The sequence below is a fragment of the Salmo salar genome, chromosome 27, assembly GCF_965601325.2.
Source record: "Salmo salar chromosome 27, fSalSal1, whole genome shotgun sequence".
NCBI lineage: Eukaryota > Metazoa > Chordata > Actinopteri > Salmoniformes > Salmonidae > Salmo > Salmo salar.
Window position 1 is genome coordinate 6,996,573 of NC_138317.1, and position 12,866 is coordinate 7,009,438.

The following is a 12,866-nucleotide window of genomic DNA, read 5'->3' on the forward strand; positions in this document are numbered from 1 at the left end:
GGACTTTATCGAACAAAAGGACCCTTTGTGATGTAACTGGGACCTTTTGGAGTGCCAACAGAAGAAGATCTTCAAAGGTAGGGCATTTATTATATCGCTATTTCTGACTTTCGTGACGCACCTGCCTGGTTGAAAAATGTTTTCCATGTTTTTGTATGCGGGGCGCTGTCCTCAATTAATCGCATGGTGTGCTTTCGCCGTAAAGCCTTTTTGAAATCTGACACAGCGGCTGGATTAACAAGAAGTTAAGCTTTATTTTGATGTATAATACTTGTATTTTCATGAATGTTAAATATTTATATTTCTGTAATTTGAAATTCGCGCTCTGCAATTTCACCGGATGTTGGCCAGGTGGGACGCTACAGTCCCACATGCCCATAAGAAGTTTTAACAAGCTCAGATAGGCAGATCTCAGCCAACTGGTTTGCGGGGCCACCGCTACAGCAGAGGACGAGTTAGTTAAGGCAATGTGCTGCTAATTCATTGTGTTCTGCACTCGTGGGTTTGACGTCACACAACATTTTCCTCCTTTTTCCTTTTGTATTCTTCATTTATATCACTTTGCTTTTTCTTCCTGTGTCAACACACCATTTGTTTTTGCTGCTTTGTCTGAAGATCACATTTGTAGTGCCCTTTAACAAGCTCAGAAAGGTGTATCTCGGCCAACTGGTAGGAGGGCCACCGCTATAGCACAGGACCAGGTAAGGCAATGTAGTGCTAATTCAATGTGTTCTGTACTCGTGGGTGCGACTACACACAACATTTCTTATTTCCCTTGTAAAAATATAGAAACGCTGCAAAAGTATGGATTGACTAAAGAGATAGCCACACTGAAGCCTTGGAAGAACAATGACAACATCAAAGATGACAGCAATGTGATACAAAGCCAATCCTCCAGAGAGACTTGAGCCTAAATCCAGGGCCTTAGACCACTCTGCCACGCTACCCAGCCCCTTCCTCAAAGTCACACTTTGTCATCTGTTACCTAGGTTTGCTAAGCTCCCATTAATTTCAACCTCTTCTTTTTTCCTTTTTCATTTCATTTTCTTCGTTTATGTCATGTTGCTTTTTCTTCCTGTGCCAACACATCATTTGTTCTTGCTTCTATGTCTGAAGAGCACATTTGTAGAGCACTTTAACAAGCTCAGAAAGGTGGATCTCGGCCAGCTGGTGGGTGTGGCCACCGCTATAGCACAGGACGAGGTAGTTAAGGCAATTTAGTGCTAAAGATGCCAGCGGTGTTATTTCCCTTGTTTGAATATGGAAATGCTACCAAAGTTTTAATTGACCACACTGAAGACGTGCACAAAAAAAACAAGAATGATGGCAGCAGTGGGATTCGAACCCACGCCTCCAGAGAGACTGGAGCCTAAATCCAGCGCCTTAGACCACTCGGCCACGCTACCCTTCACTGCCAATGACCCCACACTTTGCCATCTGTTACCTAAGCCTGCTAAGCTCCCATTAATATCGCTCTCTTCTTTTTCATTTTTCCTTTTGTGTCCTTCATTTATATCACGTTGCTTTTTCTTCCTGTCTCAACACATTATTTGTTTTGCTGCTATGTCTGAAGAGCACATTTATAGAGCCCTTTAACCTCTCTTGGGTAGGGGGCAGTATTTTCACGTCCGGATGAAAAGCGTGCCCAAAATAAACTGCCTGTTACTCAGGCCCAGAAGCTAGGATATGCATATAATTGGTAGATTTGGATAGGAAACACTCTAAAGTTTCTACAACTGATAACATGATGTCTGTGAGTATAACACAACTGATATGGCAGGCGAAACCCCGAGGACAAACCATCCAACAAAAAAAAAAATTCAGCCTTCCACTGTTTCCAATGGCTTTCATGTTTATTATGAGGCGAAGTCCTCCCAGATTGCAGTTCCTAGGGCTTCCACTAGATGTCAACAGAAAGAGTTTCAGGCTGGTTTTTGGAAAAATGAGCTAGAAGTTGTAGTTTTTCTAAGTGGCTCCCATTTTGGCTGAAGTGTTTCCATGCGCGTGGGTGAAAGCGCGTTCTTTGTTATTTCTCTCCGGTAATGAACATACCTTTCTCCGTCTTAAATTTGATCATTTCTTTGTGTATAAGGGTACCTGAGGTTTGATTATAAACGTTGTTGGACTTGTTTGGATAAGTTTATTGGTAGCGTTTGGGATTCATTTTGTATGCATTTTGAAGGAGGGAAACCGGTGGATTATTGAATGAAGCGCGCCAGCTAAACTGAGTTTTTATGGATATAAAGAAGGACTTTATCGAACAAAAGGACCCTTTGTGATGTAACTGGGACCTTTTGGAGTGCCAACAGAAGAAGATCTTCAAAGGTAGGGCATTTATTATATCGCTATTTCTGACTTTCGTGACGCACCTGCCTGGTTGAAAAATGTTTTCCATGTTTTTGTATGCGGGGCGCTGTCCTCAATTAATCGCATGGTGTGCTTTCGCCGTAAAGCCTTTTTGAAATCTGACACAGCGGCTGGATTAACAAGAAGTTAAGCTTTATTTTGATGTATAATACTTGTATTTTCATGAATGTTAAATATTTATATTTCTGTAATTTGAAATTCGCGCTCTGCAATTTCACCGGATGTTGGCCAGGTGGGACGCTACAGTCCCACATGCCCATAAGAAGTTTTAACAAGCTCAGATAGGCAGATCTCAGCCAACTGGTTTGCGGGGCCACCGCTACAGCAGAGGACGAGTTAGTTAAGGCAATGTGCTGCTAATTCATTGTGTTCTGCACTCGTGGGTTTGACGTCACACAACATTTTCCTCCTTTTTCCTTTTGTATTCTTCATTTATATCACTTTGCTTTTTCTTCCTGTGTCAACACACCATTTGTTTTTGCTGCTTTGTCTGAAGATCACATTTGTAGTGCCCTTTAACAAGCTCAGAAAGGTGTATCTCGGCCAACTGGTAGGAGGGCCACCGCTATAGCACAGGACCAGGTAAGGCAATGTAGTGCTAATTCAATGTGTTCTGTACTCGTGGGTGCGACTACACACAACATTTCTTATTTCCCTTGTAAAAATATAGAAACGCTGCAAAAGTATGGATTGACTAAAGAGATAGCCACACTGAAGCCTTGGAAGAACAATGACAACATCAAAGATGACAGCAATGTGATACAAAGCCAATCCTCCAGAGAGACTTGAGCCTAAATCCAGGGCCTTAGACCACTCTGCCACGCTACCCAGCCCCTTCCTCAAAGTCACACTTTGTCATCTGTTACCTAGGTTTGCTAAGCTCCCATTAATTTCAACCTCTTCTTTTTTCCTTTTTCATTTCATTTTCTTCGTTTATGTCATGTTGCTTTTTCTTCCTGTGCCAACACATCATTTGTTCTTGCTTCTATGTCTGAAGAGCACATTTGTAGAGCACTTTAACAAGCTCAGAAAGGTGGATCTCGGCCAGCTGGTGGGTGTGGCCACCGCTATAGCACAGGACGAGGTAGTTAAGGCAATTTAGTGCTAAAGATGCCAGCGGTGTTATTTCCCTTGTTTGAATATGGAAATGCTACCAAAGTTTTAATTGACCACACTGAAGACGTGCACAAAAAAAACAAGAATGATGGCAGCAGTGGGATTCGAACCCACGCCTCCAGAGAGACTGGAGCCTAAATCCAGCGCCTTAGACCACTCGGCCACGCTACCCTTCACTGCCAATGACCCCACACTTTGCCATCTGTTACCTAAGCCTGCTAAGCTCCCATTAATATCGCTCTCTTCTTTTTCATTTTTCCTTTTGTGTCCTTCATTTATATCACGTTGCTTTTTCTTCCTGTCTCAACACATTATTTGTTTTGCTGCTATGTCTGAAGAGCACATTTATAGAGCCCTTTAACCTCTCTTGGGTAGGGGGCAGTATTTTCACGTCCGGATGAAAAGCGTGCCCAAAATAAACTGCCTGTTACTCAGGCCCAGAAGCTAGGATATGCATATAATTGGTAGATTTGGATAGGAAACACTCTAAAGTTTCTACAACTGATAACATGATGTCTGTGAGTATAACACAACTGATATGGCAGGCGAAACCCCGAGGACAAACCATCCAACAAAAAAAAAAATTCAGCCTTCCACTGTTTCCAATGGCTTTCATGTTTATTATGAGGCGAAGTCCTCCCAGATTGCAGTTCCTAGGGCTTCCACTAGATGTCAACAGAAAGAGTTTCAGGCTGGTTTTTGGAAAAATGAGCTAGAAGTTGTAGTTTTTCTAAGTGGCTCCCATTTTGGCTGAAGTGTTTCCATGCGCGTGGGTGAAAGCGCGTTCTTTGTTATTTCTCTCCGGTAATGAACATACCTTTCTCCGTCTTAAATTTGATCATTTCTTTGTGTATAAGGGTACCTGAGGTTTGATTATAAACGTTGTTGGACTTGTTTGGATAAGTTTATTGGTAGCGTTTGGGATTCATTTTGTATGCATTTTGAAGGAGGGAAACCGGTGGATTATTGAATGAAGCGCGCCAGCTAAACTGAGTTTTTATGGATATAAAGAAGGACTTTATCGAACAAAAGGACCCTTTGTGATGTAACTGGGACCTTTTGGAGTGCCAACAGAAGAAGATCTTCAAAGGTAGGGCATTTATTATATCGCTATTTCTGACTTTCGTGACGCACCTGCCTGGTTGAAAAATGTTTTCCATGTTTTTGTATGCGGGGCGCTGTCCTCAATTAATCGCATGGTGTGCTTTCGCCGTAAAGCCTTTTTGAAATCTGACACAGCGGCTGGATTAACAAGAAGTTAAGCTTTATTTTGATGTATAATACTTGTATTTTCATGAATGTTAAATATTTATATTTCTGTAATTTGAAATTCGCGCTCTGCAATTTCACCGGATGTTGGCCAGGTGGGACGCTACAGTCCCACATGCCCATAAGAAGTTTTAACAAGCTCAGATAGGCAGATCTCAGCCAACTGGTTTGCGGGGCCACCGCTACAGCAGAGGACGAGTTAGTTAAGGCAATGTGCTGCTAATTCATTGTGTTCTGCACTCGTGGGTTTGACGTCACACAACATTTTCCTCCTTTTTCCTTTTGTATTCTTCATTTATATCACTTTGCTTTTTCTTCCTGTGTCAACACACCATTTGTTTTTGCTGCTTTGTCTGAAGATCACATTTGTAGTGCCCTTTAACAAGCTCAGAAAGGTGTATCTCGGCCAACTGGTAGGAGGGCCACCGCTATAGCACAGGACCAGGTAAGGCAATGTAGTGCTAATTCAATGTGTTCTGTACTCGTGGGTGCGACTACACACAACATTTCTTATTTCCCTTGTAAAAATATAGAAACGCTGCAAAAGTATGGATTGACTAAAGAGATAGCCACACTGAAGCCTTGGAAGAACAATGACAACATCAAAGATGACAGCAATGTGATACAAAGCCAATCCTCCAGAGAGACTTGAGCCTAAATCCAGGGCCTTAGACCACTCTGCCACGCTACCCAGCCCCTTCCTCAAAGTCACACTTTGTCATCTGTTACCTAGGTTTGCTAAGCTCCCATTAATTTCAACCTCTTCTTTTTTCCTTTTTCATTTCATTTTCTTCGTTTATGTCATGTTGCTTTTTCTTCCTGTGCCAACACATCATTTGTTCTTGCTTCTATGTCTGAAGAGCACATTTGTAGAGCACTTTAACAAGCTCAGAAAGGTGGATCTCGGCCAGCTGGTGGGTGTGGCCACCGCTATAGCACAGGACGAGGTAGTTAAGGCAATTTAGTGCTAAAGATGCCAGCGGTGTTATTTCCCTTGTTTGAATATGGAAATGCTACCAAAGTTTTAATTGACCACACTGAAGACGTGCACAAAAAAAACAAGAATGATGGCAGCAGTGGGATTCGAACCCACGCCTCCAGAGAGACTGGAGCCTAAATCCAGCGCCTTAGACCACTCGGCCACGCTACCCTTCACTGCCAATGACCCCACACTTTGCCATCTGTTACCTAAGCCTGCTAAGCTCCCATTAATATCGCTCTCTTCTTTTTCATTTTTCCTTTTGTGTCCTTCATTTATATCACGTTGCTTTTTCTTCCTGTCTCAACACATTATTTGTTTTGCTGCTATGTCTGAAGAGCACATTTATAGAGCCCTTTAACCTCTCTTGGGTAGGGGGCAGTATTTTCACGTCCGGATGAAAAGCGTGCCCAAAATAAACTGCCTGTTACTCAGGCCCAGAAGCTAGGATATGCATATAATTGGTAGATTTGGATAGGAAACACTCTAAAGTTTCTACAACTGATAACATGATGTCTGTGAGTATAACACAACTGATATGGCAGGCGAAACCCCGAGGACAAACCATCCAACAAAAAAAAAAATTCAGCCTTCCACTGTTTCCAATGGCTTTCATGTTTATTATGAGGCGAAGTCCTCCCAGATTGCAGTTCCTAGGGCTTCCACTAGATGTCAACAGAAAGAGTTTCAGGCTGGTTTTTGGAAAAATGAGCTAGAAGTTGTAGTTTTTCTAAGTGGCTCCCATTTTGGCTGAAGTGTTTCCATGCGCGTGGGTGAAAGCGCGTTCTTTGTTATTTCTCTCCGGTAATGAACATACCTTTCTCCGTCTTAAATTTGATCATTTCTTTGTGTATAAGGGTACCTGAGGTTTGATTATAAACGTTGTTGGACTTGTTTGGATAAGTTTATTGGTAGCGTTTGGGATTCATTTTGTATGCATTTTGAAGGAGGGAAACCGGTGGATTATTGAATGAAGCGCGCCAGCTAAACTGAGTTTTTATGGATATAAAGAAGGACTTTATCGAACAAAAGGACCCTTTGTGATGTAACTGGGACCTTTTGGAGTGCCAACAGAAGAAGATCTTCAAAGGTAGGGCATTTATTATATCGCTATTTCTGACTTTCGTGACGCACCTGCCTGGTTGAAAAATGTTTTCCATGTTTTTGTATGCGGGGCGCTGTCCTCAATTAATCGCATGGTGTGCTTTCGCCGTAAAGCCTTTTTGAAATCTGACACAGCGGCTGGATTAACAAGAAGTTAAGCTTTATTTTGATGTATAATACTTGTATTTTCATGAATGTTAAATATTTATATTTCTGTAATTTGAAATTCGCGCTCTGCAATTTCACCGGATGTTGGCCAGGTGGGACGCTACAGTCCCACATGCCCATAAGAAGTTTTAACAAGCTCAGATAGGCAGATCTCAGCCAACTGGTTTGCGGGGCCACCGCTACAGCAGAGGACGAGTTAGTTAAGGCAATGTGCTGCTAATTCATTGTGTTCTGCACTCGTGGGTTTGACGTCACACAACATTTTCCTCCTTTTTCCTTTTGTATTCTTCATTTATATCACTTTGCTTTTTCTTCCTGTGTCAACACACCATTTGTTTTTGCTGCTTTGTCTGAAGATCACATTTGTAGTGCCCTTTAACAAGCTCAGAAAGGTGTATCTCGGCCAACTGGTAGGAGGGCCACCGCTATAGCACAGGACCAGGTAAGGCAATGTAGTGCTAATTCAATGTGTTCTGTACTCGTGGGTGCGACTACACACAACATTTCTTATTTCCCTTGTAAAAATATAGAAACGCTGCAAAAGTATGGATTGACTAAAGAGATAGCCACACTGAAGCCTTGGAAGAACAATGACAACATCAAAGATGACAGCAATGTGATACAAAGCCAATCCTCCAGAGAGACTTGAGCCTAAATCCAGGGCCTTAGACCACTCTGCCACGCTACCCAGCCCCTTCCTCAAAGTCACACTTTGTCATCTGTTACCTAGGTTTGCTAAGCTCCCATTAATTTCAACCTCTTCTTTTTTCCTTTTTCATTTCATTTTCTTCGTTTATGTCATGTTGCTTTTTCTTCCTGTGCCAACACATCATTTGTTCTTGCTTCTATGTCTGAAGAGCACATTTGTAGAGCACTTTAACAAGCTCAGAAAGGTGGATCTCGGCCAGCTGGTGGGTGTGGCCACCGCTATAGCACAGGACGAGGTAGTTAAGGCAATTTAGTGCTAAAGATGCCAGCGGTGTTATTTCCCTTGTTTGAATATGGAAATGCTACCAAAGTTTTAATTGACCACACTGAAGACGTGCACAAAAAAAACAAGAATGATGGCAGCAGTGGGATTCGAACCCACGCCTCCAGAGAGACTGGAGCCTAAATCCAGCGCCTTAGACCACTCGGCCACGCTACCCTTCACTGCCAATGACCCCACACTTTGCCATCTGTTACCTAAGCCTGCTAAGCTCCCATTAATATCGCTCTCTTCTTTTTCATTTTTCCTTTTGTGTCCTTCATTTATATCACGTTGCTTTTTCTTCCTGTCTCAACACATTATTTGTTTTGCTGCTATGTCTGAAGAGCACATTTATAGAGCCCTTTAACCTCTCTTGGGTAGGGGGCAGTATTTTCACGTCCGGATGAAAAGCGTGCCCAAAATAAACTGCCTGTTACTCAGGCCCAGAAGCTAGGATATGCATATAATTGGTAGATTTGGATAGGAAACACTCTAAAGTTTCTACAACTGATAACATGATGTCTGTGAGTATAACACAACTGATATGGCAGGCGAAACCCCGAGGACAAACCATCCAACAAAAAAAAAAATTCAGCCTTCCACTGTTTCCAATGGCTTTCATGTTTATTATGAGGCGAAGTCCTCCCAGATTGCAGTTCCTAGGGCTTCCACTAGATGTCAACAGAAAGAGTTTCAGGCTGGTTTTTGGAAAAATGAGCTAGAAGTTGTAGTTTTTCTAAGTGGCTCCCATTTTGGCTGAAGTGTTTCCATGCGCGTGGGTGAAAGCGCGTTCTTTGTTATTTCTCTCCGGTAATGAACATACCTTTCTCCGTCTTAAATTTGATCATTTCTTTGTGTATAAGGGTACCTGAGGTTTGATTATAAACGTTGTTGGACTTGTTTGGATAAGTTTATTGGTAGCGTTTGGGATTCATTTTGTATGCATTTTGAAGGAGGGAAACCGGTGGATTATTGAATGAAGCGCGCCAGCTAAACTGAGTTTTTATGGATATAAAGAAGGACTTTATCGAACAAAAGGACCCTTTGTGATGTAACTGGGACCTTTTGGAGTGCCAACAGAAGAAGATCTTCAAAGGTAGGGCATTTATTATATCGCTATTTCTGACTTTCGTGACGCACCTGCCTGGTTGAAAAATGTTTTCCATGTTTTTGTATGCGGGGCGCTGTCCTCAATTAATCGCATGGTGTGCTTTCGCCGTAAAGCCTTTTTGAAATCTGACACAGCGGCTGGATTAACAAGAAGTTAAGCTTTATTTTGATGTATAATACTTGTATTTTCATGAATGTTAAATATTTATATTTCTGTAATTTGAAATTCGCGCTCTGCAATTTCACCGGATGTTGGCCAGGTGGGACGCTACAGTCCCACATGCCCATAAGAAGTTTTAACAAGCTCAGATAGGCAGATCTCAGCCAACTGGTTTGCGGGGCCACCGCTACAGCAGAGGACGAGTTAGTTAAGGCAATGTGCTGCTAATTCATTGTGTTCTGCACTCGTGGGTTTGACGTCACACAACATTTTCCTCCTTTTTCCTTTTGTATTCTTCATTTATATCACTTTGCTTTTTCTTCCTGTGTCAACACACCATTTGTTTTTGCTGCTTTGTCTGAAGATCACATTTGTAGTGCCCTTTAACAAGCTCAGAAAGGTGTATCTCGGCCAACTGGTAGGAGGGCCACCGCTATAGCACAGGACCAGGTAAGGCAATGTAGTGCTAATTCAATGTGTTCTGTACTCGTGGGTGCGACTACACACAACATTTCTTATTTCCCTTGTAAAAATATAGAAACGCTGCAAAAGTATGGATTGACTAAAGAGATAGCCACACTGAAGCCTTGGAAGAACAATGACAACATCAAAGATGACAGCAATGTGATACAAAGCCAATCCTCCAGAGAGACTTGAGCCTAAATCCAGGGCCTTAGACCACTCTGCCACGCTACCCAGCCCCTTCCTCAAAGTCACACTTTGTCATCTGTTACCTAGGTTTGCTAAGCTCCCATTAATTTCAACCTCTTCTTTTTTCCTTTTTCATTTCATTTTCTTCGTTTATGTCATGTTGCTTTTTCTTCCTGTGCCAACACATCATTTGTTCTTGCTTCTATGTCTGAAGAGCACATTTGTAGAGCACTTTAACAAGCTCAGAAAGGTGGATCTCGGCCAGCTGGTGGGTGTGGCCACCGCTATAGCACAGGACGAGGTAGTTAAGGCAATTTAGTGCTAAAGATGCCAGCGGTGTTATTTCCCTTGTTTGAATATGGAAATGCTACCAAAGTTTTAATTGACCACACTGAAGACGTGCACAAAAAAAACAAGAATGATGGCAGCAGTGGGATTCGAACCCACGCCTCCAGAGAGACTGGAGCCTAAATCCAGCGCCTTAGACCACTCGGCCACGCTACCCTTCACTGCCAATGACCCCACACTTTGCCATCTGTTACCTAAGCCTGCTAAGCTCCCATTAATATCGCTCTCTTCTTTTTCATTTTTCCTTTTGTGTCCTTCATTTATATCACGTTGCTTTTTCTTCCTGTCTCAACACATTATTTGTTTTGCTGCTATGTCTGAAGAGCACATTTATAGAGCCCTTTAACCTCTCTTGGGTAGGGGGCAGTATTTTCACGTCCGGATGAAAAGCGTGCCCAAAATAAACTGCCTGTTACTCAGGCCCAGAAGCTAGGATATGCATATAATTGGTAGATTTGGATAGGAAACACTCTAAAGTTTCTACAACTGATAACATGATGTCTGTGAGTATAACACAACTGATATGGCAGGCGAAACCCCGAGGACAAACCATCCAACAAAAAAAAAAATTCAGCCTTCCACTGTTTCCAATGGCTTTCATGTTTATTATGAGGCGAAGTCCTCCCAGATTGCAGTTCCTAGGGCTTCCACTAGATGTCAACAGAAAGAGTTTCAGGCTGGTTTTTGGAAAAATGAGCTAGAAGTTGTAGTTTTTCTAAGTGGCTCCCATTTTGGCTGAAGTGTTTCCATGCGCGTGGGTGAAAGCGCGTTCTTTGTTATTTCTCTCCGGTAATGAACATACCTTTCTCCGTCTTAAATTTGATCATTTCTTTGTGTATAAGGGTACCTGAGGTTTGATTATAAACGTTGTTGGACTTGTTTGGATAAGTTTATTGGTAGCGTTTGGGATTCATTTTGTATGCATTTTGAAGGAGGGAAACCGGTGGATTATTGAATGAAGCGCGCCAGCTAAACTGAGTTTTTATGGATATAAAGAAGGACTTTATCGAACAAAAGGACCCTTTGTGATGTAACTGGGACCTTTTGGAGTGCCAACAGAAGAAGATCTTCAAAGGTAGGGCATTTATTATATCGCTATTTCTGACTTTCGTGACGCACCTGCCTGGTTGAAAAATGTTTTCCATGTTTTTGTATGCGGGGCGCTGTCCTCAATTAATCGCATGGTGTGCTTTCGCCGTAAAGCCTTTTTGAAATCTGACACAGCGGCTGGATTAACAAGAAGTTAAGCTTTATTTTGATGTATAATACTTGTATTTTCATGAATGTTAAATATTTATATTTCTGTAATTTGAAATTCGCGCTCTGCAATTTCACCGGATGTTGGCCAGGTGGGACGCTACAGTCCCACATGCCCATAAGAAGTTTTAACAAGCTCAGATAGGCAGATCTCAGCCAACTGGTTTGCGGGGCCACCGCTACAGCAGAGGACGAGTTAGTTAAGGCAATGTGCTGCTAATTCATTGTGTTCTGCACTCGTGGGTTTGACGTCACACAACATTTTCCTCCTTTTTCCTTTTGTATTCTTCATTTATATCACTTTGCTTTTTCTTCCTGTGTCAACACACCATTTGTTTTTGCTGCTTTGTCTGAAGATCACATTTGTAGTGCCCTTTAACAAGCTCAGAAAGGTGTATCTCGGCCAACTGGTAGGAGGGCCACCGCTATAGCACAGGACCAGGTAAGGCAATGTAGTGCTAATTCAATGTGTTCTGTACTCGTGGGTGCGACTACACACAACATTTCTTATTTCCCTTGTAAAAATATAGAAACGCTGCAAAAGTATGGATTGACTAAAGAGATAGCCACACTGAAGCCTTGGAAGAACAATGACAACATCAAAGATGACAGCAATGTGATACAAAGCCAATCCTCCAGAGAGACTTGAGCCTAAATCCAGGGCCTTAGACCACTCTGCCACGCTACCCAGCCCCTTCCTCAAAGTCACACTTTGTCATCTGTTACCTAGGTTTGCTAAGCTCCCATTAATTTCAACCTCTTCTTTTTTCCTTTTTCATTTCATTTTCTTCGTTTATGTCATGTTGCTTTTTCTTCCTGTGCCAACACATCATTTGTTCTTGCTTCTATGTCTGAAGAGCACATTTGTAGAGCACTTTAACAAGCTCAGAAAGGTGGATCTCGGCCAGCTGGTGGGTGTGGCCACCGCTATAGCACAGGACGAGGTAGTTAAGGCAATTTAGTGCTAAAGATGCCAGCGGTGTTATTTCCCTTGTTTGAATATGGAAATGCTACCAAAGTTTTAATTGACCACACTGAAGACGTGCACAAAAAAAACAAGAATGATGGCAGCAGTGGGATTCGAACCCACGCCTCCAGAGAGACTGGAGCCTAAATCCAGCGCCTTAGACCACTCGGCCACGCTACCCTTCACTGCCAATGACCCCACACTTTGCCATCTGTTACCTAAGCCTGCTAAGCTCCCATTAATATCGCTCTCTTCTTTTTCATTTTTCCTTTTGTGTCCTTCATTTATATCACGTTGCTTTTTCTTCCTGTCTCAACACATTATTTGTTTTGCTGCTATGTCTGAAGAGCACATTTATAGAGCCCTTTAACCTCTCTTGGGTAGGGGGCAGTATTTTCAC

General features: G+C 42.4%; 6 non-coding genes across 6 annotated transcripts; all 6 read right to left on the minus strand.

Moving 5' to 3' along the window:
- Nucleotides 1-1,324: 1,324 nt before the first annotated feature.
- Nucleotides 1,325-1,406, minus strand: trnal-uag (transfer RNA leucine (anticodon UAG)). Its single transcript has one exon. It is a non-coding gene; the product is annotated as a tRNA-Leu (tRNA).
- A 2,166-nt stretch (nt 1,407-3,572) lies between these two features.
- Nucleotides 3,573-3,654, minus strand: trnal-uag (transfer RNA leucine (anticodon UAG)). Its single transcript has one exon. It is a non-coding gene; the product is annotated as a tRNA-Leu (tRNA).
- A 2,166-nt stretch (nt 3,655-5,820) lies between these two features.
- On the minus strand, nt 5,821-5,902 carry trnal-uag (transfer RNA leucine (anticodon UAG)). Its single transcript has one exon. It is a non-coding gene; the product is annotated as a tRNA-Leu (tRNA).
- Nucleotides 5,903-8,068: 2,166 nt separating this feature from the next.
- trnal-uag (transfer RNA leucine (anticodon UAG)) lies at nt 8,069-8,150 on the minus strand. Its single transcript has one exon. It is a non-coding gene; the product is annotated as a tRNA-Leu (tRNA).
- A 2,166-nt stretch (nt 8,151-10,316) lies between these two features.
- Nucleotides 10,317-10,398, minus strand: trnal-uag (transfer RNA leucine (anticodon UAG)). Its single transcript has one exon. It is a non-coding gene; the product is annotated as a tRNA-Leu (tRNA).
- A 2,166-nt stretch (nt 10,399-12,564) lies between these two features.
- trnal-uag (transfer RNA leucine (anticodon UAG)) lies at nt 12,565-12,646 on the minus strand. The gene has a single exon. It is a non-coding gene; the product is annotated as a tRNA-Leu (tRNA).
- Between the last annotated feature and the right edge of the window lie 220 nt (nt 12,647-12,866).